General features: G+C 41.3%; 1 protein-coding gene across 9 annotated transcripts in view; it reads right to left on the reverse strand.

Annotated features, from left to right (window-relative positions):
- APBB2 (amyloid beta precursor protein binding family B member 2) overlaps nucleotides 1–24,879 on the reverse strand; it is a 250,482-nt gene that overhangs the window by 161,258 nt on the left and 64,345 nt on the right. Inside the window, exon 1 of one of the 9 annotated variants that reach the window (XM_061585496.1) lies at nucleotides 23,491–23,573. The exons of 7 other annotated variants lie outside the window; for them this stretch is intronic. The gene's annotated coding sequence lies outside the window, so the exon portion shown is untranslated. Of the gene's footprint in view, nucleotides 1–23,412; nucleotides 23,433–23,490; nucleotides 23,574–24,879 lie in introns of those variants that run through there. One more of the 9 variants, XM_061585497.1, reaches the window with a different exon arrangement.

Below are 24,879 nucleotides of genomic sequence, written 5' to 3' on the forward strand. Positions count from 1 at the left end.
AAACTGATTACTTATGCAATTATTTCTTTGTGAGCAATTGCAATGGTCTGTATAACTGTGATTCCAACTAAAGAAATTTTGTTCACGTTAAATATTTGCAAGGTTTATTCTGACAAAGCTCTATAGGATCCACACAGACAGAGATTACATGATGACAATATAACATAGTAATTATTTGTCCAGTAGTATTGTGGACTATCACATGGTAATACTTCATGGTTTAAAAAGACATATACCAAATAGGTCAAAGAACAGCATTTCACTGAACTGCATACAACTAAAAGATCTGGAGTCCAGCCTCATATGGTCTTTTGAGGATTAATAAACTGTGGGTGACTTTTCATGTTTTCTTCTCCTTTGATTCTTCACATTTAATAACCAAGTGTTTTTGCATAATTGTCCTATGATTTGGTCTGCTATTTTTTGTAGAAAGGCCTACCAGTTTTTCCACCATTAAATTTGTATGTCAGGGGTTGATAAGCATTTGAAAACACAATCCCACAAATTTACATTTTGTTTTTTCAAACATGTGCTAAACGCTTGTTTCAGAGTCTATATAGAACATTTCTTATATATAAATGGAAAATAATGTACATGATTTGGCAGGGAAAGTCACATTTTGAACACAACCTTGTTTGTATTTAAAATATAATGCATCTTATGGGCCCAATTCCAGATCTACTGGATTCATCCAATATAATTTCTTGGTCTTCATATTGCATTGCAAACAAAACCATTATCATTAAAAACATGGAGAATAAAATCTGAGCATGCAGTATCATAACATTATGTGTCTGTTTTTCTAAGAATGGTCAAGGCAGACAGATGTTTGATTATTATTACCATAGTGGGAAGTGAAAGGGTGGGAAGGTTGAAAGTCCAGCATGCTTAATGGATGGGCCAAACAAAAGACCAAAACAATACTTTGAAAGTGGCCAGCATATGCTCCTTTCCAGGATAGGCTGTGAATTGGCATTTGAAAGAAAATGTCCATATGGCAGATGTTTCTGACAAATGGAACACGGTATACACCAATGTTACCAGCAATTTAAGCAAAACTAAAAATGGGGGGCTGAAATGAATTTTCTAAGCAGCAGATAGCGTAATCAAATATTGGGAGAGCCTTTCCTTCACACTTTTTCCCTGGTCCAAAAAATCAACCAGCTCAAATGAGGGCAGTAAAACCAGGTCTATCTAAAGCCAGGCCTAGTGTATCAGCTGAGAATGTGAGCTGTGCCCAGTTCAAATCTCAATTGAGGGTGCATCCATACAGTTGCTATTTTCAGATGGGATTCAATCATATACCTGTAAATTCATGTTGCACAATTATAATTGGTTGGGAGCTCTTGTGCAATAAACCTGTTTCCCCAAAGACTGAACCTTTTTCAATATGGAAAATGATAGGATAGGAAAATGCACTGGAAACTGTAGGATAACACTTGTTTTGATGCAATGTCACCTAACACTTCTGCAAACATATCAGAATGAATTTTATTTAAAAGCCAATGTCACTGACCTCCCTTCAAACAAATAAGAATGCGCCAAGTCTCAACTCAACCTTAACCTATATTCCACCTCATGCAATGTAGCAAAGCTAACCTATTTTACAGAGTTGTTTTAATGATTCTTGAAATAATCATAAATTGCTTTGAACACTTGAAAGTGCTATATAAGCCAAGCATAACTGATGAAATGACATCCATTAAAATACGCATTTGAAATGAAGTACTAAAATGGCATCCATTAAAATGCAAATCTAAAATGAAACCACACTCACAGGAATGTTTCTACCATGTGGCTCTAAGTTCAGGGCACTCCACAAGGAGGAAGCAATAAAAATCTGAATGGGCCCTATGACTGAGACTGTATTTTTCAGTTTGCAGTTTTTGTACTTGTGTGACAATCAGGTTTGGATTTTCTAAATCTTAAAATGCTTTGAATACCCCTCAAAGAGTACTTGCATTGAGACCACAATATTAATTTCCAATATGCTATCCAATTAAACACCATAACATGGCTTAATATTAACACAATTTTAAAACTGGAAGTCATTCTATGGAATCACAAGGAAAGCTGTCATGTCCAGATTTCACCTAAATAGACCAAGGTAGCCAATGTACTGTTCCTTCACTTGTCGGACTACAATTCTGAACAACTGTGAGTATTGGTGGTGCAAGCTGGGGCTGCTGGGAGTTGGTATCCAACAGCATCTGGAAAGCACCATGTTGACTACCCTTGAGGTAGACATTCCTCTGTTTGTTGCTGGGATGGGGGTAAGGCACAGAGGAAAGACCTGAAAGATCGTCTTACCCCTTACATACCAACTCAATTACTGCACTTTATATGCGAGGGCCTCCTCAGATACCATCTTATCAGAGGTGCGTTCCACACAATATAGGAAGCGGACCTTTAGTGTAGTGGCACCTACCCTTTGGAACTCCCTCCCCTTAAATATTAAACAGGCGTCGTCTCTGTTATCTTTCTGGCACCAACTGAAGACTTTCTTCTTTCAACAAGCCTAATAAGTAGAGACCTTATCCAGTCTGCGTCTGTATTGGAATTGCATTTTAAGATGTTGTTAAAGATTTTTTTTTATTTTAAAAATATATTTTTAAGATGTTTTGCTTTTAAGATGGGCTCCTTCTGGGAGGGAGGGATAGAAATGTAATTAATTAATAACACTGGTCAACACTAATTTTATTGCCAATGATGTTTGATCGATTTTAGGGTAACTTTGTGTCGCTGATTCCGAATATGGCATCGGTTTTGCTAGATTGGCTCTAATTTTTGAGATAATGGATGCCCCCATTGAAAAACATAACATATTCAAAAAAATTAATGGTCAGGCATAGCCTACCCACAAATGACATGGAAACTGTCTCAAATCATACAAAAGTAAACACATGAAATACCTAATGGCGTTGTATTCAGTACAATAACATTAAAACAAAGTAAGCTGATTCAGATAATCACAATTAATGCATAGAAAAACGCTGTGTGTATGATTTTCTTTTATGTGGGGCATCAGGACAATCATGTTGGAGGCTCCAGCAGTAGTCTGTCATCATGTGTCTGTCCCATCTGCCTTGATACCTTTCCTCCATCACCTTTATATCCTGATGGAACCTCTCCCCTTGTTCCTCACTAAAATCACCAAGATTATCCGGAAATCTGTCTAAGCGGCTATGGAGATAGTATACCTTTATGCTCATATTAGTACCCAAATGTTTAAAGTTAGCGAGCATGTTTTGCACCAATTCTTCATAATTGTCTGCTTTGTGGTTACCCAAGAAGTTCTTGACAACTGAGACATAACTGCACCAGGCAGAAGCTTCAACATCATTCATAAATTTAGTGAAATTCAAATCATTGATGAGTTTACGAATTTTAGGACCATCAAAGATTCCTGCTTTTAGTTTTTCCATAGTCAGTCCAAGGAGCAATCTACAAATGTATTTGAAGCAATCACCATATTTGTCCAAGGCCTTAACAAATTGCTTCATCAGTCCAAGCTTGATATGGAGTGGTGGGAGAATGATTTTTTCTCTGACAACCAATGGCTTGTTAATGATGTTCGCTGCACCTACAGTCATGTGTTCCCTTGAAGGCCATGTCACTTTTTTCCAATGATCTTGCTTTGCCCTACTATCCCACAAGCAGATGAAACAAGGGTGCTTCGTGTATCCACTTTGCTGCCCAAGCAAGAAGTTCACCATCTTTAGATCAACACAAATAGACCACTGGTGCTCATGATAGCAAAACTTCTGCAAGACCATTTTGATATTTTCATATTCTTCTTTAAGTTTTGTGGAGTGAGCAATTGGAAGAGATGCATAGCGGTTACCATTGTGCAATAAAACACATTTCAAGCTTCTGGTGGAGCTGTCTATAAAAAGCCGCCAATTTTCTGGTCGATATTCTGGTAGTCCCATTTGGAGAAGAAGTCCAGGAATGTTATTGCAGTATACAAGTTCTTCATCTTGGCTAAGTATGGAAGAAGTCCCTCCTCTCTTCTCCGATAAGCTGTTATGTTAGCTTCCGGCTGTAGACAGTTCTTTTCCATTAGCCTGGATGCTAAAAGTTCAGATGCTTGCTTTGACAGACTGAGGTCTTGTACCAGATCATTGAGTTCTTTTTGGGAGAACTGCTCAGGTGTTGAAAAGCTTTCTTCATACCCACTTCCAGGGCTACCACCTGTGCTACACTCCACGTCCAGCATTTCTTCAACATCTGACAATGGAAGGTCAGGCAGTGAGGTAAACACTGGTATGGGAACGTCTTCGCAGTGCGCGCATTGCTGCCATCAACCAAGATGGCGGCAGAGGCTTCAGTCCCTTACAGAAACCTCGGCCGCCATCTTTATTGATGGCAACCCTGCGCGAACAGCAGAGAAAGGTAGGTGAAGCACGGGGGATGGCAGGCGGCTCGGAAGCTCATCTTGCGAGCCATGGGATCGCAGAAGGGGAGCGGAGGGCCCCCCCAGGGGCTCCTAGAGCTGGGGGACCCTCGGGCCAGTGCCCAACCTGGCCGCCCTTTGGAACCGGCCCTGTTCGCCACAAACATAGCAGAATGCATTAGGATTGTTTAAGCAGCCTCTTTGTGATGAACTCATATTCTTCAAAAAAAAAAAGTATCAATATATTATATGCAATGGATAAACTTGCAAAACAATGTTCAAGAGTAAAAAGACAGACCAAACCCTGCTGCATATGTCAGTACAATCGTCATTTGAGGGGTATCCATTATCTCAAAAACTAGAGCCAATTCGGCAAAACTAATGTCATTTTTGGATTTAGCACCCCCAAAATACCCTAAAGTCATTCAAACATCCTTGGCAACTAAAAAAAATTTTTGTTGTTGTTGGGCTGTGTAATAATACATGAGAGAGAACTGCTCAAAAGCACAATAGAGAAGTCCAAAGCCAACCATCACTCAAAGAATGTTTTCCCACTCCTTTATAAATACTTGAGAATAGGTGGCTGGACTCAAGAAACAATTTCTACCAGTATTCTTGGTCAGTCAGGGTGGTTCTGGACCTTCCTCACAACTGGGGAATATGTTGTTAATCAGAAGCATCTTTAAGAGGTGTTGGGAGTTTTGTATAAACAGAATGTGACCTGTTATTGGGTGGGATTAAGATTTAATCCTGGGGAGGCAAAGGACAGTAGTCACTGATTTAGACTGACATCTGCCTTATATCTTTCATTTATCGGTTAGGTATTACCATCACTTCCCCCCTGCTTCTTGGATGTTTAATAAAGTTGTGACTTTAATCCCACACAGTCATGAAGCTCACTGGGTGACCTTGGGCCAGTCACTGCCTCTCACCCTCAGAGGAAGGCAATGGTAAACCACCTCTGAATACCGCTTACCATGAAAACCCTGTTCACAGGGTCACCATAAGTCGGAATCGACTTGAAGGAAGTCCATTTCCATTTTACTCCCACCACAGGCACAATATCAATGCTTGAGATAAAAGAAACAAACAAGGCTTTAAAAATAGACACCAATCCAACAAAAGTTTTCCACTGTCACAGGCACTAAACCATTCATGGCAAGGATTTAGTTCAGTTCACACATCATAAAATCAGCCCCCAGGGACCCCCATGCTTGGCTTATCACTGGCCAGCTGCATGACCTGTGAAAGTATTCACAGCTTAGCAAAAGCCAGCCATTTGAAAACTCCTTAACAAGGGAAAACCCAAAGTAATCAATAGGTATTTAGAACTGCTCCCTGATTAACAAAAGAGCTCACAATGAAGTTCCAGTAAAATGGAAGTTCATAGTCTTTCAGTACCAATCCTATTTCTGTGCAGTAAGAAACCCAAAGTGGCAAGCTTTGCCACAAGTTGATTTTGCAGATCACTGCACTGCAATGATAGAGAATATGGAACAAATGAAGATAAATGTTCAGTATGCTCATAGCACACCACCTTGGAAGTTAAGATTCACAGTTTATCTCAGGATGAAATGCGGGCTTCCAAAGATGCTGATAAGCAAAAACCTGTTACATGGTGAAATCTGCTTTTTTAAATGGTCAGCGTATTGCCAAAAGAGTATTGGAATGTAACATTCCAAAATCTTGCACCTCATCGCAATTTTACTTTGTACATTAAAACACAGAGTGCAAATGTCTCTAAGGCTGCAATCCTGAACATACTTACAAGGGAATATCATACTTTTTACTTGATTTTTATTTGTAATTCTACTTTCTAGAGGATTTTTTTAGTAGTTTACTATTGTTTATTATGAATTTTCCTTGTAATTTTGTGGCCGATTTTTATGTGTAACTTTTTTATATATGCTAAAAAGGATGCTCTATTTAGTGGTTAATTGTGTTTTATAGAATTTAGACATTCCCTAGTATTTTTTGGATTTGCTGTTTATTTAAGATGTTTTAACATGTTGTAAACGGCTTAAAGGCTTCTTTAAATATAAGCGGTATATAAATTGTCCAAATAAATAATAAAATACTTTGTCAAATTTTCCTACGGAAGAGTGCATGCCAAGAATCAGTTCACACAGAATAGCTATGCCTCCATTCTTAAGAGATTCCGAGTATGTTGATGGTGCTTCCAGATGGGGTTCTGTTATCACAAACAAGTCACTCAGATGCAATTTTTCTGTGCGCATATTAGACTTCCACACATTCTAGTTTTTTTCAGCCATGGATGTTCACTGCAGTTCCACTGCTTGCAGTGGACAGAGCTTGACAGGATGCATCCACAGGGTTTTGTTTTGTTTTCTGGCCTTCACCTCAATCACTGTTCAGTTCCAAAGAATTCAGAAATGTTCTGTAACTTCACTCGCACACCTTTTAAAAAACAAGATGAAAAAATCCAAGGAAGAGCACATGTTGTCTGTTGCAGTTATCATGTTGCAAAAAGGAGGGTGGGGAAAATATCAGTTTCCATTGGGTTTTTTAAAATAATACTTGCATAACAGAGATATTTACCTCACTAAGACATACACACACAGCTGGTATAGCACAGTGGGGAGGAGAGCCTGGCTGGGAGTCCACAGTCTGTGAGTTCAAATCCCAGCTCATGTCTCCTGGGTGTAAAAGGCCAACTAAAGATCACCCCCACAGTGAGTGGCTCAAGGGTTACGTGCCCTGCCACCTGTTTAGCCGTGGGCAAGCTGCATAGTCCCAAGGAGCCCAGTTGCCCCCCCAGCTGGCAGTTGTGGACAAGGAAGGGGCTGGCTTGTGCAATTGTGGCAAGCTGAGCAGGCCCTAGCCAGATGGGAAGGACTAGCCTCAGAGGAAGGCAATGGTAAACCCCCTCTGAATACCGCTTACCATGAAAACCCTATTCATAGGGTAGCCATAAGTTGGGATTGGCTTGAAGGCAGTCCATTTTCATTTTTCAAGACATGCATACGAGTGAGAAAGCGGTATTGCACAAGACCTCTGTATTTTTTTTTAAAAATAAGCTTGATGTGTGTGCTACCATTATAGTCTTTGGGGTAATCTATATCAAAATCTGTACAGGCGGCCCCCACTTATATGGCAGGTTCCGTTCCAGACTGCCGCCGAAAAGCGGAAACCGCCAAAAAGCAGAACCCATTGAAAATAATGGTGCGCATCGTGCGAAAATGACATGCAACGGAAAAAAACACAGTAAAAGCAGAACAAGCGCCTTAAAGCGGGGACTTTCTAGAATTGAAAGCTGCCACATTAGCGTAACGCCGAAAGGCAAAACGCCATAAAGCGGGGCCCGCCTGTATTGGAGATCTTAAGAGAATAGCTCCTCCTAAGCAGGTAGTTGACATTTGGCATGTGGGAAATAGCAGAAACAGGCATGCTCATACTGTTTGGGCCACTGGAAACAAAATGGCTAAGTTGTGCACAGGTGAGGAGCAAAGCTGTGGAGAATAGAGCTGTGGAGATAGAGACCACCCACCAAAATGTCATCATGCTTGTGACAAACCATACACATACATGTGCACACAAAATGCTAATGAACGTCCACACCAGCAATGACAACAGATGTGTAACTGGTTGTTCTTACTTGTTGGATTTTCTGCTAAGGGGAAATCCAAATTAAATGCAAAATAAAGTATCGTCCATTATTTTGATGACATTGTGTAAGTATTGCAAAACATTGTGTTTGTGAGCAGCACCATTCCACAATAAACTCCCTTCTGGAAGCATCCTCAGTCCTATTATATAAATTCTACACACCTTGGTGGACTGCAGGGATAGTAAGAAAAGTTGGTATCACAAGACAAGACAACTCTTGGAAATTTAATTAGAAACTTTGTCACCTAGTGCTTTAGTTGATAAATCAGCTGGAGCTGGTTTTAATTGGGGAAGGTAAGCTTTCGTGTGCTTGTAGTACAAGGGCACTTTAGTCAGTGGATCAAAAGAGTTTATTATTGAGACCAGGTTTTGTTCAAGTGTGTTGCTGAAATTGGGAATGAAACACCAAACATTAGAAGACAGTCAGTATAGCACAGAGGCTGAGCTGTGAAACACCAAATCCCCAGTTCAAGCCTCATCCCAGCCAAGAGGTCATTAGGCAGCCTTTAAAAAGCCATCAGTCTCACATCTGCAATATAGAAATAATATGTATAAAATGGGATTATCCTTATAGGATTGGTTGTAAGGATTATGCACGTGTAGCGCTTTGAAAACTCTTGTTGTGTTCAGTGAAGCTGACTGATGCTTCCTTCGGTATCTTAAGAAGGAATGTATATGAATGGTTGTGGGTTTTTTAACATGCAAGTTTGTTTAACTGAGTTATTCACTTATTAAAAGATTTTTTATTATATTTTTAAAAAATGTTTACACACTCATAGCTTAAAGATCAGCTAACATTCAAGCACATAAGCCCATTTTCTGCATATTCACTATGGATTTTTCATGACCATTGTGCACAGTGGTCTGTCAAGAGCCAACCCAGCTTTCAATGACAAAGATTCTGAGGGTTCCTAGTTTCCTTTTCTGAAAAAAGAAATGTCTCACAACTCTTTCAAAAGCAGATATTCCTAACATTCATCATCATCCTAAATTCACAGAAGCCAAATCCTCACTTTAGTAGTGTCACAAGGAAAAAAAACCCTGCTTATAGGGGGGGAAAGGAGTGTGTTCCATAACACTACACAGGCAACCATGCCCACAATCAGGGAGATTAGTTCATTTCTTAAAATGACACCTCTTTGGGGTTGGATGCATGTTCCCCCCCCTTCTATGTTTATGTGGCCTTTCATGAGTGAGAGAGAACACTGCACATATGCTACGCCAGTTCTTGAAACCTAAAATGTCATTATTATTTAAATTGATATCTCTTTTTATAGCAAAAGTAGAAAGAAGGGAAGAAAAGAAAGAAAATTCTGTCTCTTCACTTGACAATTATAAAAATCATATACCAATCCTGTAAGGTGCAATGAAAACAAGTTCTATGATGATTCTGGGCTCAAAGAAAAGCTTTGATAATTACAACACTTTCCTCATCACACTGCTGTTTTCCTGGATTAAATACTAGCTGTAATCTAATAAAACAGATCTGCCAATCTCTTCACAGAGAAGACTAAACCTAGCACGTGTTCCATTACTGTAAATGTTCCAAGGTGGAATGAGTATGAATTAAAAGCCTCAGATATAAGAAAACTTGAGGCTAGATGTTTCACTTTCACTTGTTCAAGGTCATACTGAAAAGCTACAAAAGGCACAGGAAAGGGCACAACTCAAGGGTCAAGTCAACTCGCAGGCCTGAGCTCTGAAGCTACTGCCTTGTCTTCTCCTGAAGCAAAGGTTAATTACTCTGCCACTCAGTGGAAATATCTTCCTTTGTGGAAATATCAAGCCCTACTGAGAGTCAATTATGGACAGATTAGAGAGATGTCCAAAAAGATAAAGATAACAAGGAAAGTGCTGATTTTACAATTACACAATTTATTCATAAATTATCTAACAAGCTGTGTGTTATCATTAGCTTAACTCCTTACTAAATTAACAATATGTCATTACTGGGCACAAATAAACTTCCTAGTTTAAAGTTTGGCCATGGGTTGTAATTTGAGCCAGTTTCTTAACTGTTTTATATGTAATTGAAAGACCAGTAAATTGGCTTTCATCCTATACCCAGCTGCGTGGTTCCAAGAGATTTCAGGGATACTAGAGAACAATTTATCTATTTGTTGATATGTTGGCAGTATTAAGGCTTTATGAAGAAAGAAACCAAATAGTAAATATTTCTATTACCTAATTGTTTATATTTAAAATATGGTTGCAATATTTAATCAATTAGGTGGCTGATTAAAAAACCCTATTCAACTAAAAAGATTCCTCTAATTAAATGGGCAGTTTTAAACAACTGCTAATGAAACGCATCATCTTAGAAGAGGCATTCTTCCAGAGTGAGATCACAGGGGAAGTGCCCCTTCTGAGATGATGCTTTTCATTGGCCATTGCTATGGCACTTCTCCTGCTCTCTTACACCGGTGGAAGGATTGCCTCTTCTGAGATGTTTGCTACAACACACGAGCATATGCCTAAAAACAAAGGAAATACACTTTGTGTATGCTTTTATTCCTATGAAAATGAAGTTGATCATTTAATCAACTCATATGTGCAATCCTAAGAATGCCTACTTAGAAGCCCCACTGAATTCAATAGGACCTACTCCCAATGTATGTATAGGATTGCCATCTTAGATTTCTTTAACTGGTTGGCAGCACTAATACATTTGAGTTCTTAGCAGAAATCTCACTGCTGCTTTAACATAATAGGATGTGTCATTGTTTCAGTTTATTTTATTTATTTATTTATTTATTATTTAATTTGTATCCCACCCTTCCTCCCAGCAGGAGCCCAGGGCAGCAAACAAAGTGCTAAAAACACTTTAAAACATAATAAAAACAGATCTTAAAATACATTTAAACAAAACAGCATTAAAAACATTTTAAAAAACTTTTTTAAAGGGTTAAAAACATTATTAAAAACATATTAAGCAATTCTAACACAGTTCCTCTTTCCCTGGCCAAGGCAAAGCTTAGGGCAGCTTTTGCAGACTAAATGTATTTTGGAGGAGCTATCATTTGACAGGGAAAAAACTTTATTAAAACATTACTGTATCACATATCTACTAAACAAAAGTGAACCCCAGGAATGGTTAAGGAGAAGTGGTGCAGACCAAGAATGCAATCAACTCAGAGACTACACACCAAGTTGCCTTTGCCAGGTTTCTGCTACTAAAACCAAAAACAGTTAATTCAAAACTACTCCAAACTAGACCTACAGCTGCAGCTACGGGAGACCCATATATTCCACATGAGTAACTGCCCAAAACAGGTTTGGAGGGTTATTTTCTTCAGCGGAGAAGCTTGTCAAATACTTAAATTGTTTCTGCAAATCAGTTGACTCCTTCCTGAAAAAGTCAGAGTAGGCCTGCATCTGATTGGAATGATGGTGGGTTTTGGAATGCAGTCCCACTTGCTACAGAGCCACAGTAACGTGTCTATATGGCTAGGGAGCAACTGCAGAAGTAGAGAATGGACAGTGAGATCCATTTATTTCCTATTTTGATTCTCTCTTGTATATACATAAACTTGATTTCACCTCTTGTCTATATTCTATGTCTCCGATCCACCATCCTCAGAACTGCTGGCTTCAAGGTACTGCTGTCGGCATTTTTGTCACAGACCAGGTAGGCAGACTGTCCGGGTTCACTCCCCCTCACACACATATACTTCAAACTTTTAGAGTCTGTTTCTACATGCTTCCCAACTACTTCGGCTCCACTTCTACATTAAGTGAAACTGCTAGCAGGCCTTACATTCCAACACTCTCAACCATCCCTCCCAGCTTTCACAGAAGCCAGTATCCAAATAGATCCACATTTATTTGAATGTGGGGTCTACCTTTCAACCCTTGATCCTGAACTCATTAAAGCTTCCTTGTTGCGCTACTTAAGTGAAGGGGGCACGGCATGTTTACTGGCCATGTTCCTGCCCCTGCCCCCAGCATCATGCTGCCTGCTGCCTAGCCCCACCTACAGATATCCACAAATAAGTGTGGTGGTCTACAAGAAACCTAGGTGCAAGAAATTCCTCACAGGTAGCTTTCTTCCCTACAGATGACCACTCTAACACATGGATATTTTAAAGTAGGCCAGGCAACATGCCCAGAGCAGGAGATGGGCCCAAGAGCATGAATCTGCTCCCCGGTAGTGTAGTGGCAAATTCAGAAGGGCAGGTTCTCTTCATGATAGTCACAGCCATGCCTCCTCCCCCTTTTTTTGCTGCTGGGTTGAGAATGAGATCCTTGTTAATACATTCTCCCACAACAACAGATGTTCCTAGAAATCAATAAACATGAAAAGGGAGAGTGTTAGCTACTAAGAAGAGTCTTCTCAGTGGCAGACTCACCCCTTTTCACTCTGCTTGGCTCTAATTATCAGGACAAGGAAGCATGTTAGAATACTCTTCCTAGTGGCTAACGCACTCCCCTTTCATGCTAATTGGCTGATAGTATGGTGAAGGCATAAGGACCCTACTTCCAAAAAAGTAAGGAGTCTAAGCCCTCTGAGACCCTGGACAACTACAACCCCACTGCTCCCCAGTAACTAGGTGATGCCCTGTTCACATGAAAAACACATGAAGATGGCAGCTGTCAGTTGATACAATATTTAGGTTCAAGAGAAATCCTAAAACAAAGGCTACATCGCCATGTTCAGGCACTGGTATCTGTATGTTATGGGGGGAATGGTGAGAAAGAACGCTCCCAGGTGTCTCATTGCCAAACCCAACACTGTGAATTTATTTATTTATTTATTTTTAAAACTTATATACCGCCCGACTAGCAATAGCTCTCTGGGCGGTGACCATAGAATGTCAGGTGCTGGCTCTCTTCCTGTGAAGCCAGAACTGCTGGACAGAGGGGAGTAAAATAGGCAGGTCAAGTTGGGGTGCACTAATCAACACAGCCCAGAATCTCCCTGGTCCTGTGATACCACAGAGCCAATCCCACACCATTCCCTGCTACAAAGCTCCCTGATCGACTGCTCTCCCTCAGTCTGAACAACTTGGTTTTGACAAAGGCCATCAGGATATTCCTCTCCCTTGCCACACTACCTCTGGATGCTTTGCCTGACTTCTCTGGGGCACTCAGCAAACCTGAGCACCTGATTCATGTAAGCCCAAGGCCTAGTCTACTTGCTTCTTGGCGCTTCGCTAATGCAGTTTTGAATTGTATCCATGTTCCATATGTTCGGCACTTGTTCCATTTTTGCAGCGGAAAATTGCCAGAATACAGAGACACTGTGCACAAATTGATGGCGCCCGACACCCTTCTTGGACTCAGCTGCTGAGCGTGTCGTCAGAGCTTGGAAATGTTCCTTTTTTAAACTACAGTTGGGCTGATGGGAGTTGTAGTTCAAAAAAGAAATGTTTCCAAGCTCTGATGACACGCTCAGCAGCTGAGTCCAAGAAGAGTGTCGGGCACCATTTTATTGTTGAGGGAGATGGAGGAGGGTGAGTGAGCAGGCAGGGGGGAGGGCGAGCAGGGGATGAGCAAAGGAGGCAGTGGAGGGCGAGTGAGCAGCCAGGGGGGAGGGCAAGCGGGTGAGCAGGAGGACGAGCCAGGAAGCCGGTGGAGGCAAGCGAACAGGCGAGAGCGGGTGGACAGCTCCCTCTTTGCGATCCATGGCAGGGAGCCTGCCGCGGAAGGGGAGCACCACTCCCCCACCATAACGAAGGCGAGCGAGTGGGGGGAGAGGGCGATGCTATCAGCTGTAGCGCGGGGAGCTGGAGTGCAGTGGCTGAGGCTACCCGTGCTACAGCTGATTGCGCCACAGGCTCCCGCCAAAAAATCAATCAGCTGTAGTGCAGGGAGCTTCAGAGGCCAAGCACTGTCAGACGGAGCTCCCTGCGCTACAGCTGATCGATGTTCCACTTTTTTGCTGTTTTCGCTTTTTGGCGGAGGTCTGGTCCCTAACGTGCCATACGAGTGGGGCCCTACTGTATGCTCTGCTCAGCTTCTTGGAGGAAAGGTGGGATATAAATGTAAGAAATAACTAAACAAACAGTTCAAAAGGTATGACGATGGAAAAACATGGGCTATTGAACTAAAAACATTTAAGCTAGCAGAGCAACAGAAGATTCTTCTACTATTTCTTCAATTTAATATGTAAAGATACTGGTCAGCAAAAGAATTTTTATTTATTTATTGAATTTATATCCTGCCCTTCCTCCCGAAAGCACTGCTCAGGCTCTAATTAATATTTTTTTAGCTGCTTGTTTTCTGCAAGCTTCTACAAGTAATTTTAATACTTAATCTGAAAGCTGATTCATGTATTACAAACCAGGATATAAGCAGATGACAGAACTATGAAAAACTTATTATCATCTTTCTCTGCCATAAAACAGTTTGAAAAAAGGCAACCAAGCCGCATCTGATTCACTAACAGTCTGTCAGTAAGCTTGCCTGTACACTTGCCCTTCCATAAGAAAGAAATCCTGTGTCTGCAAATCAAGTAGACTCGTCTAGACTGTGAAAATATGTTTGGAAGTACACAAAGATGGTCATTTTAGTTGTGTGCCCAGTGTGGAAATGCACTCATCACAGTTTAAACACACATATAACCTCTTTTCCTGAACTGAGCTCAGGAGAAAACTTTTTTCAATTTGCAGAAGATGCCTGATTTGGATAGGACTGGTTAGCTCTTATGTCAGTCACAAAGCCCCACGCAAGCACACTTTTCACAGGACAGTTTTTCCAAGGGTGAAGAAAAATTGTTTAACAAGGTGTAATAAAACATTTTTAAAATGCTGAACAAACAATAATCATGAAAGGTGTTGGGGGACTAAGCAGGTCTGCCTGAAGCATTGGACCGGGGGGGGGGGAGGAGAGAGATGAAGAAGAAGATACCGTACGATGAAAAGCAGGATGGAAACTGAATAAATAAATAGTATTCAATTGATCTGGAGTTGTCGCCTCTTGGTGGAGCAAAGATTGTGTGACCTTTGAGGAGCAGAGCCAAGGAAAAACAGAAAAAACTGAATCTGATCCTCTTCACAACCTCGTCTTCCTTTCTGAGATCCCCAGTCTCATGGGTTGTTTCTCCTGTGTTGTGGGTGACAAGCCTTTACACAGTTTTGCCTTCACCAACCTGATGTCCTCCAGATTTTTTCGACTCAGTATTATTTATTATTTATTCAATTTATTAGTCGCCCATCTGGCTGGTTGTCCAGCCACTCTGGGTGACGTACAAGATAAAAAAAAATACATTAAAACGTTAAATTTTAAAAACCTAACCCACCCCAAAAGCCTGCCTGAAGAGCCAGGTCTTCAAGGCCCGGCGGAAGCTCATCATAGAAGGGGCATGGCGGAGATCATTTGGGAGAGAGTTCCACAGGGTGGGGGCCACTATTGAAAAAGCCCTCTCTCTAGTCCTCACCAGTCTAGCTGTTTTAACTGGTGGGATCGAGAGGTCTTCTGAGGCTGATCTTGTTGAGCGGCATCCCTGACGATGCTGGAGGCGCTCCTTCAGATAGACTGGGCTAAAACCGTGTAGGGTTTTAAAGGTCAAAACCAACACCTTGAATTGGGCCCGGTAAACAACCGGTAGCCAGTGCAACTCCTTCAGCACTGGAGTGATGTGATCTTGCCGGCGGCTGCCTTTAATCAGACGAGCCGCCGCATTCTGTACCAGTTGCAGCTTCCGGACCGTTTTCAAGGGTAACCCCACACAGAGCGCATTACAGTAGTCTAGGCGAGAGGTGACCAGGGCATGTACCACCGGTGGGAGCAGATGGTTGGGAAGGTAGGGGCGCAGCCTCCGTATCAGATGGAGTTGATACAGCGCCGCCCGGCTCACAGCCGAGACTTGAGCCTCCATGGACAGCTGGGAGTCAAGAATGACCCCCAGGCTGCGGACCTGGTCTTTCAGGGGCAATTGTACCCCATTGAGCACCAGGTCCACATCCCCCAGCCTTCCCTTGTCTCCCACAAACAGTACCTCGGTTTTGTCAGGGTTCAGCTTCAGCTTATTCCTTCCCATCCAGCCACTCACCGACTCCAGGCACTTGGACAGGGTTTCTACAGCCAACCTCGGTGAAGATATCCTGATGATTGCCCCCAGCGGCTTTATATAGATGTTGAACAGCATCGGGGAGAGGATGGAACCCTGTGGCACCCCACAAGTGAGAGGCCAAGGATCCGAGACCTCAGTCTTCAATGCCACTCTTTGGTACCTACCAGAGAGGAAGGAGTGGAACCACTGCAATACAGTGCCCCCCATGCCTAACCTCTTCAGGCGGTCCAGGAGGATAACGTGGTCGACGGTATCAAAAGCCGCTGAGAGATCAAGGAGGACAAGGAAGGTGCATTCGCCCCTATCCCACGCCCTCCTCATATCATCTACCAAGGCGACCAAGGCTGTTTCAGTCCCATGTCCAGGCCTGAAGCCCGATTGAAATGGATCCAGATAATCTGCTTCCTCCAAGTGCGCTTGCAACTGCTTTGCCACCACCCGCTCAACCGCCTTGCCTACGAATGGCAAATTTGAGACTGGGCAAAAGTTGTTCAGATCTTGGGGATCCAAGGAGGGCTTCTTTAAGATTGGTTTTATTACTGCCTCCTTGAGCGCTGATGGCATTACACCCTCTTTGAGAGATGTATTTACCACCATCTTGATCCCTTCACCCAGTCTATCTTTGCAGCTCACAATGAGCCACGATGGGCAAGGATCGAGTAAGCAAGTGGCTGGCTTTAAGGTTGAAAGCACCTTGTCCACTTCATCAGATGGAAGAAGCTGGAACCGATCCCACACCACCAGAGCACCACTGGTCACCTCTGGCTTGCTCACTGTGTCCACAGCGCATGGAATAGCACTCTTAATACGATCGATTTTCTCCGCAAAGTGTTTAGCAAACTCGTCACAGGAGGCCTTAGCATGTTCCATTGGTTCCGGAGCAACTGGACCGACCAAGCTCCAGACCACTTGGAACAGTCTCCTGGGACAGCACTCTGCAGATGCAATAGAGGCAGCATAAAAATCTTTTTTTGCTGCCCTTATTGCCACATGATAGGCTGCCGCAGCCACTCTAACATGTGTCCGATCGTCGTCAGAGCGAGATTTCCACCACCGGCGCTCTAGCCGTCTCACCTCCCGCCTCAGAATTCGCAACCGTGGGGTGAACCACGGTGCCGTCTGAGCTCTATTCAGGGGGAGAGGGCATTTCGGAGCCACCCGGTCTAATGCCCCGGTGATTGCAGCATTCCACCCCTCCACCAGGGTCTCAGCCAAGTGGCTGTGTGCATGCACCAGAGAGTCCCCAAGCACATTCAGGAATCCATCAGGATCCATCAGACGCCTGGGGCGGACCATCTTAATAGGTCCTCCACCCCCACGGAGGGTTTGTGGCACCGAAAAGTCCATCCTCACCAAGTAGTGGTCTGACCATGACAAGGGGGTGATGGATGTACCCCCAATTTTCAGATTGCTCCCCTCCTCTCCCGAGACAAACACAAGGTCGAGTGCATGACCGGCTACATGGGTGGGCCCCATTGTAATAAGGTGCAGCTCCCAGGAAGGCATTCTCATTAGCTCCAGCCAGCAACCGGGGCTGATGGGAGTTGTCCAAAATATCTGGAGGGCACCAGGGCTGACCTACAATATTTCCCAAATCACTTTGAACAAGATCAGCTAATTCAGAATAATTAATATGTTTGGGGTACTATTTTCCCATTTGTGTGATTAGTCAGTATGCCATTTAAAAACGCTATGTTTGAGAAACAGAAGGCACTGAGTGGAAAAACTGTACACAAATATTTCCCTGGGAGCAATGCAAAGGAATTTAAACTACTGACTGTGTGGCTACGGGCCAGGCAGAGAAAAATATTTAAAGAAAACCAGAATCATTTTGCCAAAAACTGATCTATTTCTGATGCTCTAAAATTGATTGTAATATGCAATGCAAACTGTCAGACAGATCACATATAGCCATTTTCAGTGTTACTGAATACCAATCTTATTATAGCTGATATCTATGTGGTAAAACAACATTTACCCCCACTCCCCCATTTCATTGCCAAGAGACCCAATGTGGTGTAGTGGTTAGAGTGTTGGACTATGACCTGGGAGACCAGGGTTCGAATCCTCACATAGCCATGAAGCCCACTGGGTGACCTTGGGCCAGTCACTGCCTGTCAGCCTCAGAGGAAGGCAATGGTAAACCACCTCTGAACACCGCTTACCATGAAAACCGTATTCATAGGGTCGCCATAAGTCGGAATCGACTTGAAGGCAGTCCATTTTCATTTTGCTTTGGGTTTTTTTTAAAAAGAAACAAAAAAGACAGGGATAATTCAGACCAGATGCAAAAGCGGGCAGAGCTCTTGTACTTTTGAAAGTGTCTATACTAACTTTGTATTGGCAAAATTGCAGATGTCCATGGGCTTTTAAATAATATTCCTGTGATATGGGGATTAATGACAGGGCAACAAGAATGGACCTAACTGTTGCTAAGGGACTTAAGAGCTTGGAAGGACAACTACTTACCAACTATTATGCAATGGTTGATGGCCTACATTTAAGCATTCTTTCTATAAACACCAACTTAGTCTGGATATGTATTTGGACATTTGGAAGGCATATATTGATCTATATACATATATAAACTAAAATGGATGCATAGATGTTTAAATGTTTCGGTAGGGTAAACTGACAAGGTTTTTCTCTCTCTTCCCCCTTTTTCTTTTTCTTAAATGAAATTGAAAAAGCTTGAAATAGAAGACAGAACTGTGCCAGCTGAAACGTATTGTGAAGAGCAGGGGAAAGCTGCACCTTTCTTCTCTGTAACTATTAAAAGTACAAGTGCTCTGGCCTCCTTTGCATTTGGTGACCCAAGAGAGAGAAAAAAGATGGACATATGCTGGGTTCCATTTCCAGGCTGAAGTGAAAGACAGGTTCTGGGCAGCACGCATGGGTTTTCGCCTTATTTATTGGAGAAGTGTAATAAAATTAAGAAATATGGGGAAATTGTGCCAATGTACATCGAGCAAATTGTGCCAATGTACATCGAGCAAATTACTGGCTTCAAAGTTCTATCAGATCTGTTTACTCTGTTCTTAAATTGTCTGGATGCATTGGAAGAGGATGTGGATTTGAAAATAATCAAGCTTGCTAGTCTCTGCTAAAGTTGCCATTGTTCGTTACTAGAAAAAGACTCTAGAATGTGGGACATAGCTAAAATGTCGGATCACACATGAATCAGTGATCAGAAACAGTCTATTTCTGACATGTTTTGGAATGACCAGCTTCAGGTTAATATGACTGACACACTGATATGTTTATAATACTGTAGTTTTTTTACACTGTATATTGTATTGTACTGTGTACTGTATGTAATATTTTCTCTGAACTTTTTTGTATTTTTCTAATTTGTTGTAGCAATTTAAAAAAAGATGGGCCTGTGTCTCACAAGACTGAAGACTATTCTTCTAGACTACAATGCAGCAAAAACTTTATTATTCCACAATCCACAGCAAATCGCAATGTTCCTTGTTCCTTACCAATATAACATGCAAATGCTGCTAAGTAATTAAAAGTTACAAAATGTACTTTCTTCGGTAACTAATTTCTATTTTGTATCAAGCATAGGTAAACTGCCAGTGATATTTAGGGGTGAGCAAAATGATTTCTCCAAATCTACTGCCTCATTCCCAGATAATGAACTACCGAGGTTCATGTATGTATGTATATATTTCCACTCTACATGCACAAACTCTTATGTCCAGGATAACATAAAAGTGTTGAGCTGATAACTGTTATATTGCATATATCTAGAAAGGATTAATATTACTGACCTAGTTGGAGGCAGGCAAAAAGGAAGATATGCAACCAACTGGCGAGTTTCCTGTAGCATCTGCTGGGAATCTTGCAATATATATTTTATAGGCAAATCTTGGTCTGCTTAAGCAAGGCACTTCAATTCTTAAAGAAGAGTGCATACTAAGGATCACAACATATATGAGTTATATCTCCCCTGTTACGAGATCCTAACTATCTACTTTAAGACATGCTGGTGGATTATAGTCTTTTTAAAAAACAGCAGACCATATAAAACTGAAGCCAAACCACATCCTGATTTATCATTCTATACCAATCTAATTCCACTCAAGTCAACATTACTAGCATCAGTAGAGTGCTCCCTTAACATAGCACCCACAGAAGGGAAAACACATACCAACCTATTACATTACAAGATTAAAGCAGAACAAGCCTTTTGCACAGTCTACAAAACATTTTTTAAAAGCCTGTCTCCTAATGGCATTTAAAGAACCACCTTAGGCTTTCAGGTTTTTTGTTTTTGGCAGTTTTAAAGTAATCAAGATGTATTGCGGTTATTTATTGAGGGAGGGGGAAAAAACTAAATATGGGCTTCCCAGCTACCTTATGTATCAAATACTATGCTCCTAAGCACATTTTGTGGGACAAAGTTCCACTGAAATAAATGGGATTTATGTCCACATAATTTGTTCTGGTTCAGAGTGCCAGTGGCACAATGGCTGTCACAGCATTTTGAAGGCATCAACATACCATTTCCAAAGCAGTTTAGGCAGCTATAATATATTACTTTAAGTTCTTTTCAAAAAATTTAGCTATCAGAACATTTTCTTTAGCCCTCAAATGCAACTATAAACATTATTATAGTCTTGCCTTAAGCCGAGAAAAAAGTAAGAACAGACATTAGCTGGTAAAATAGAGCACCAGCTTCTCCTTGTCAAAGTTTTGTATAAAAGCTTTCAAAATCTTATACAGTGCTAGATTTAGAAATCCCAGTTTATTTGCATTCTAGTCATAGTAATATATAGCACTTAATTTAAAGCACTTCACATATATTACCACAATTGTACTTACTGACCCACTTCACAGCACCATTGTATTATATTATTCCTTTACTGAAGATGAAAGGTAAGGGTGATTTCACACCCTACACAGAGGCAAACTGAAGTCCCATCTATCCACTGCAGTATAACCCCAACAAACAGATGCAGCCAATCACAGCTCCCTAAGAAGCAAATTCTGTACTATACAATTTGCAAAGGTCCAACTGTTGCATTTACACTTTCAAATTGAAAGGGAATGTCGTTAAAAAATGTAATCTGTAAAGGACATTTAAGAGAACTGTGGCTTGCCTAAGGCAAGCTAACTAGTTAATTCAGTTCTAGGATGATTTAGTAAAATTAAAATTAAACTGATATTAAATCTATACAAGCTCTGAAAATGTCAGTGCTTTGTATTTTTAAAAATTGTACCATCTAAAGGAAAACAAATGTACTCAAGTTTTTCAAAGCCATAATATTAACAGGGAAATAACAATCACATGGCATCCACACCTACATCAAGCTGTATATTCACCTTTCCTTATAAACTAACATTGTGGTTAATAAGTAGAAAACTATTTCAGAGAGAGTGGCATTTACATAGTTCAAGGTATAACCATATTGTGGTTTTCAGATACTCATTTAGCAGTTCCCACTGGTTTTATCACTTATGCTTCTCATAAGTCAACTTCGGCAGTTCAAATTCCCAAGTTAAACTAATGCAAATCTCTCACTGCTGTTTGTTTGGGGCTACAGGTTCTTCTCAGTGTAAGAATGGGTGGGTGGGAAGGAGACAACCTCTGGACTAACTTCAAGATAATAAAGCAGAGATAAATTCAACATAACCAGTGGTCCTCAAGTACACTCTTATTTATTTCATTTATATCTCATTTTTCCTCAGAGAAGTTCCAGGTGATACATGCGGTTCTTTCCATTTTATCCCATCCACCACTCTGTGAGGTAGATTAGCCTGACAGACAATGAATAGCCCAAGGTCACCCAGTGAGCTTCATGGCTGAATGTGAACTTGAACCCTGGACTCCCAGATTCTAGTCCACTGACCACTATACCACACTGGTGCTTAGCATCATTTATTCTAGCAAGGTATCCTCTATTACCTTACACTGGGCTTTAGAGGCACTTTGAAAGCAGATAAACTTCTCACTGCTTCCAAATACTTCTGAAGCCCAGTAGGGCATCAAGACCCTTCCCTTCTCATGCACACAGAACTCAAGGAAAGAGTGGGATCAGTGGACCCCTGAACACGTGCCACACTTCATAAAAGAATAAGTGGATTCCAAAGTTTGAGTTTCCACATTACTGCCAAGACTATTGCAACTGAGCATGAGGACAGTGGCATACAGTCCTTGCTTTCACTTGGAAAGATGTTTAAAATACATAGTTAACAAAATGGGTGGTATTGGTTGCCAGTTCGTTTCCAGGCCCAACTGAAAGTGCTCATGCTAGTATTTAAAGCCCTAAACAACTTAGGACCCAAATATCTGAGAGACAGCCTCTTTCCCTAAAAAAAACATTGGGTGTTGAGATCAGCATAGGGGGCCCTTTTGGTAGTTCCACCACTCTCAGAAGCTCAGGGGTTGGCGGCCTTGGGAGAAGGCACTCTTTGTGGTAGCCCCTAAGTTGTGGAATTCCCACCCCATACAGCTGCATCCAGCAACTTCACTCTTCAGTTTTCATTTTTTTGTGATGCGATTTTGGGTTGCTTTTAATGATGCATTTAAAAATGCCCTGGGGCTGCTGGGTGAAGGGCAGGTACTAAATAAACAATGATGATAAATACTAGTCCTACTCAGAATAGATCCACTGGAATTAGACATGACTAACTTAGGTTCATCATTTCAATGGGTCTACTCTGAGTAGGGCTTAGTTGAATACAACCCAATGGTTCCAAGGGGGGGAAACCACCCTGAATGTGTATACGAGGCGTATGTACGTGCATTTTTAAGGGAATATATAGATGAAGAGAATTTGTACCCACTTCTCAAATACATTATGGACACTAACCATATGAGTAAACATTTACAATATAAGTCCTGAACTGCTCTGTTAACAAGGGGTTGGATCAAAGTCCTCTTCCTTTGTGGCAGGGAACCTTTGGATCCAACCCAATCTAACTAAAGTACATAGAAGGCACAGATATCAAAGTCTCAGTACTAAATTAATCTACAGTTAAATATAGTGGCTTTTATCAATATTCATCTAGCAAATGAAAACTTTACTTAATCTCTGTCCAGCATGTGATTCACAAGCTCCTTGTAAAAGTTTTGGAAGCATTTACTTTTTGCTATATTTATTACTTTAACTAAGCTACAACTAGTAATATTTTAAGTACCATCACAGCTTAATAAAATCTATTTTTAAATCAAAAGCAGATATTTTCCTCCTGTACATTAATGTTTATATAAAACCTATGTAAACAAAAGTGCACAAAAGCACACACTCAAAAAGGTAATGTTAAGAGAGACTTCATCTTTAATAAAATGCAAGGGCTCATACAAAGCAAATTCAAGAAGGAATCCTTCTCTGTTCCATCATCAACTTTTTCAAATTATAATCACCTGGAGAATAATGCTGAAGGGTAGATTTGGGGCCTTATTATATTAGCAATATTAAAAGACATCTGTAGCAATATATACCATTGGCTTTGCTGAGGATGAGAAAGATGGAACCCAGGTGGTCTTCTGAAGCATCAGCTGAGACAGCAGCTGTAGGGGCTTGGTCACAGGATAAGAAAGCAGAAGGGACAAGGGGCCTACCCAATTAGACAGAGAAATTCCAAAACCTAACCTTTCAGGCTACTAGAGATATGCAGGCTTAGGCTGTAATCCTGTAACACTTACCTAGGAGTAAGTACTGAACTCAATATGACACACACAGGATCATGCTGTTAAATTCCTTAGCACAATTCTCTGCATATCTGCTCAGAAGCAAGTCCCACTGAGTTCAATGAAACTCACTCTCAGGAAACTGCATAGGATTACAGCCTTAATGTCTGTGATCTATATCAAGAATCACAGAAGATGTACTCAGAATAATACGCGCAGAGCAGTCTAATTCAATTTAATGCACACTTACAGAATTAAAAAGGTACACTTGTAGAATCCAGGTTTGTTTTTTAATGTTATCAGCCTTTAGGTCAAAGTGGAGCTCTCAAAGGAAGCACATTTATTAATTAGTGAACATAAAAATATGGGGGAGGGGCACTGTTGTAAAGAAAATGACTCTTTAAGGAGAAGCTGTGGCTTTTATTCCCAACAGAATTCAAGTTCAAGTCTTTCAAGGAATATTATCTTTGCAATTAAGACAGTTAGGTTTGCTCACCCTCTCTTCACTCATGGCTAAAATACAGTACTTCAGCTGAGAAACTCAAGGAAGTAGTAAGGGGAAGGGATGTAGCTCAGTAGGAGAGCCTCTGCCTTGCATGTGGAAGGCCCCAGGTTCAAACCCCGGCATCTCCAGGTAGGGCTGGGAGAGAACCCTGCCTGAAATCCTGAAGAGGTGCTGCCAGTCAGTGCAGACAATACTGAGCTAGAAGGACCAATGGGCCTGACTCAGCATAAGGCAGCTTCCTGTGTTCCCTATGACCTGCTCGGACTCTCTTTGAAAATAGCAACAAAATGAAGAAGAATGTTCCTGTCTCTCAGCAAGCCGTCCATCATCCTTCTTAGGCAGGCAAGTGAAGAGCAGCTGTCTCAGTGAGTAACTGGTCATGCCTTTTCTATTTTGTTTAATTTTATTTCTCTGGTTAATCAAAAACATCTGGCTTCAATTTTTTCACATTCTGAAACCTGCTATTACTTTGCTACATTTGTTTAAAAATGCAAGATCACACCCTTATTTCATCATAATAGCAAGCCAGATGTATTTTCCCCCTAAGACTATGCAGGGGTAATTTCACTGCAGTCTTGAAAAGTTCCACCCCACTCCCCCGCCCCTCTGTTCCTCAGCTCTTTTATGTGCATATATAATACTAGCATGGCTGTTTATGAAAAAATAATAATAATGAGCTAAGAAATCAAGCAATC

Source organism: Rhineura floridana, chromosome 9 (assembly GCF_030035675.1).
Source record: "Rhineura floridana isolate rRhiFlo1 chromosome 9, rRhiFlo1.hap2, whole genome shotgun sequence".
Classification (NCBI taxonomy): domain Eukaryota; kingdom Metazoa; phylum Chordata; class Lepidosauria; order Squamata; family Rhineuridae; genus Rhineura; species Rhineura floridana.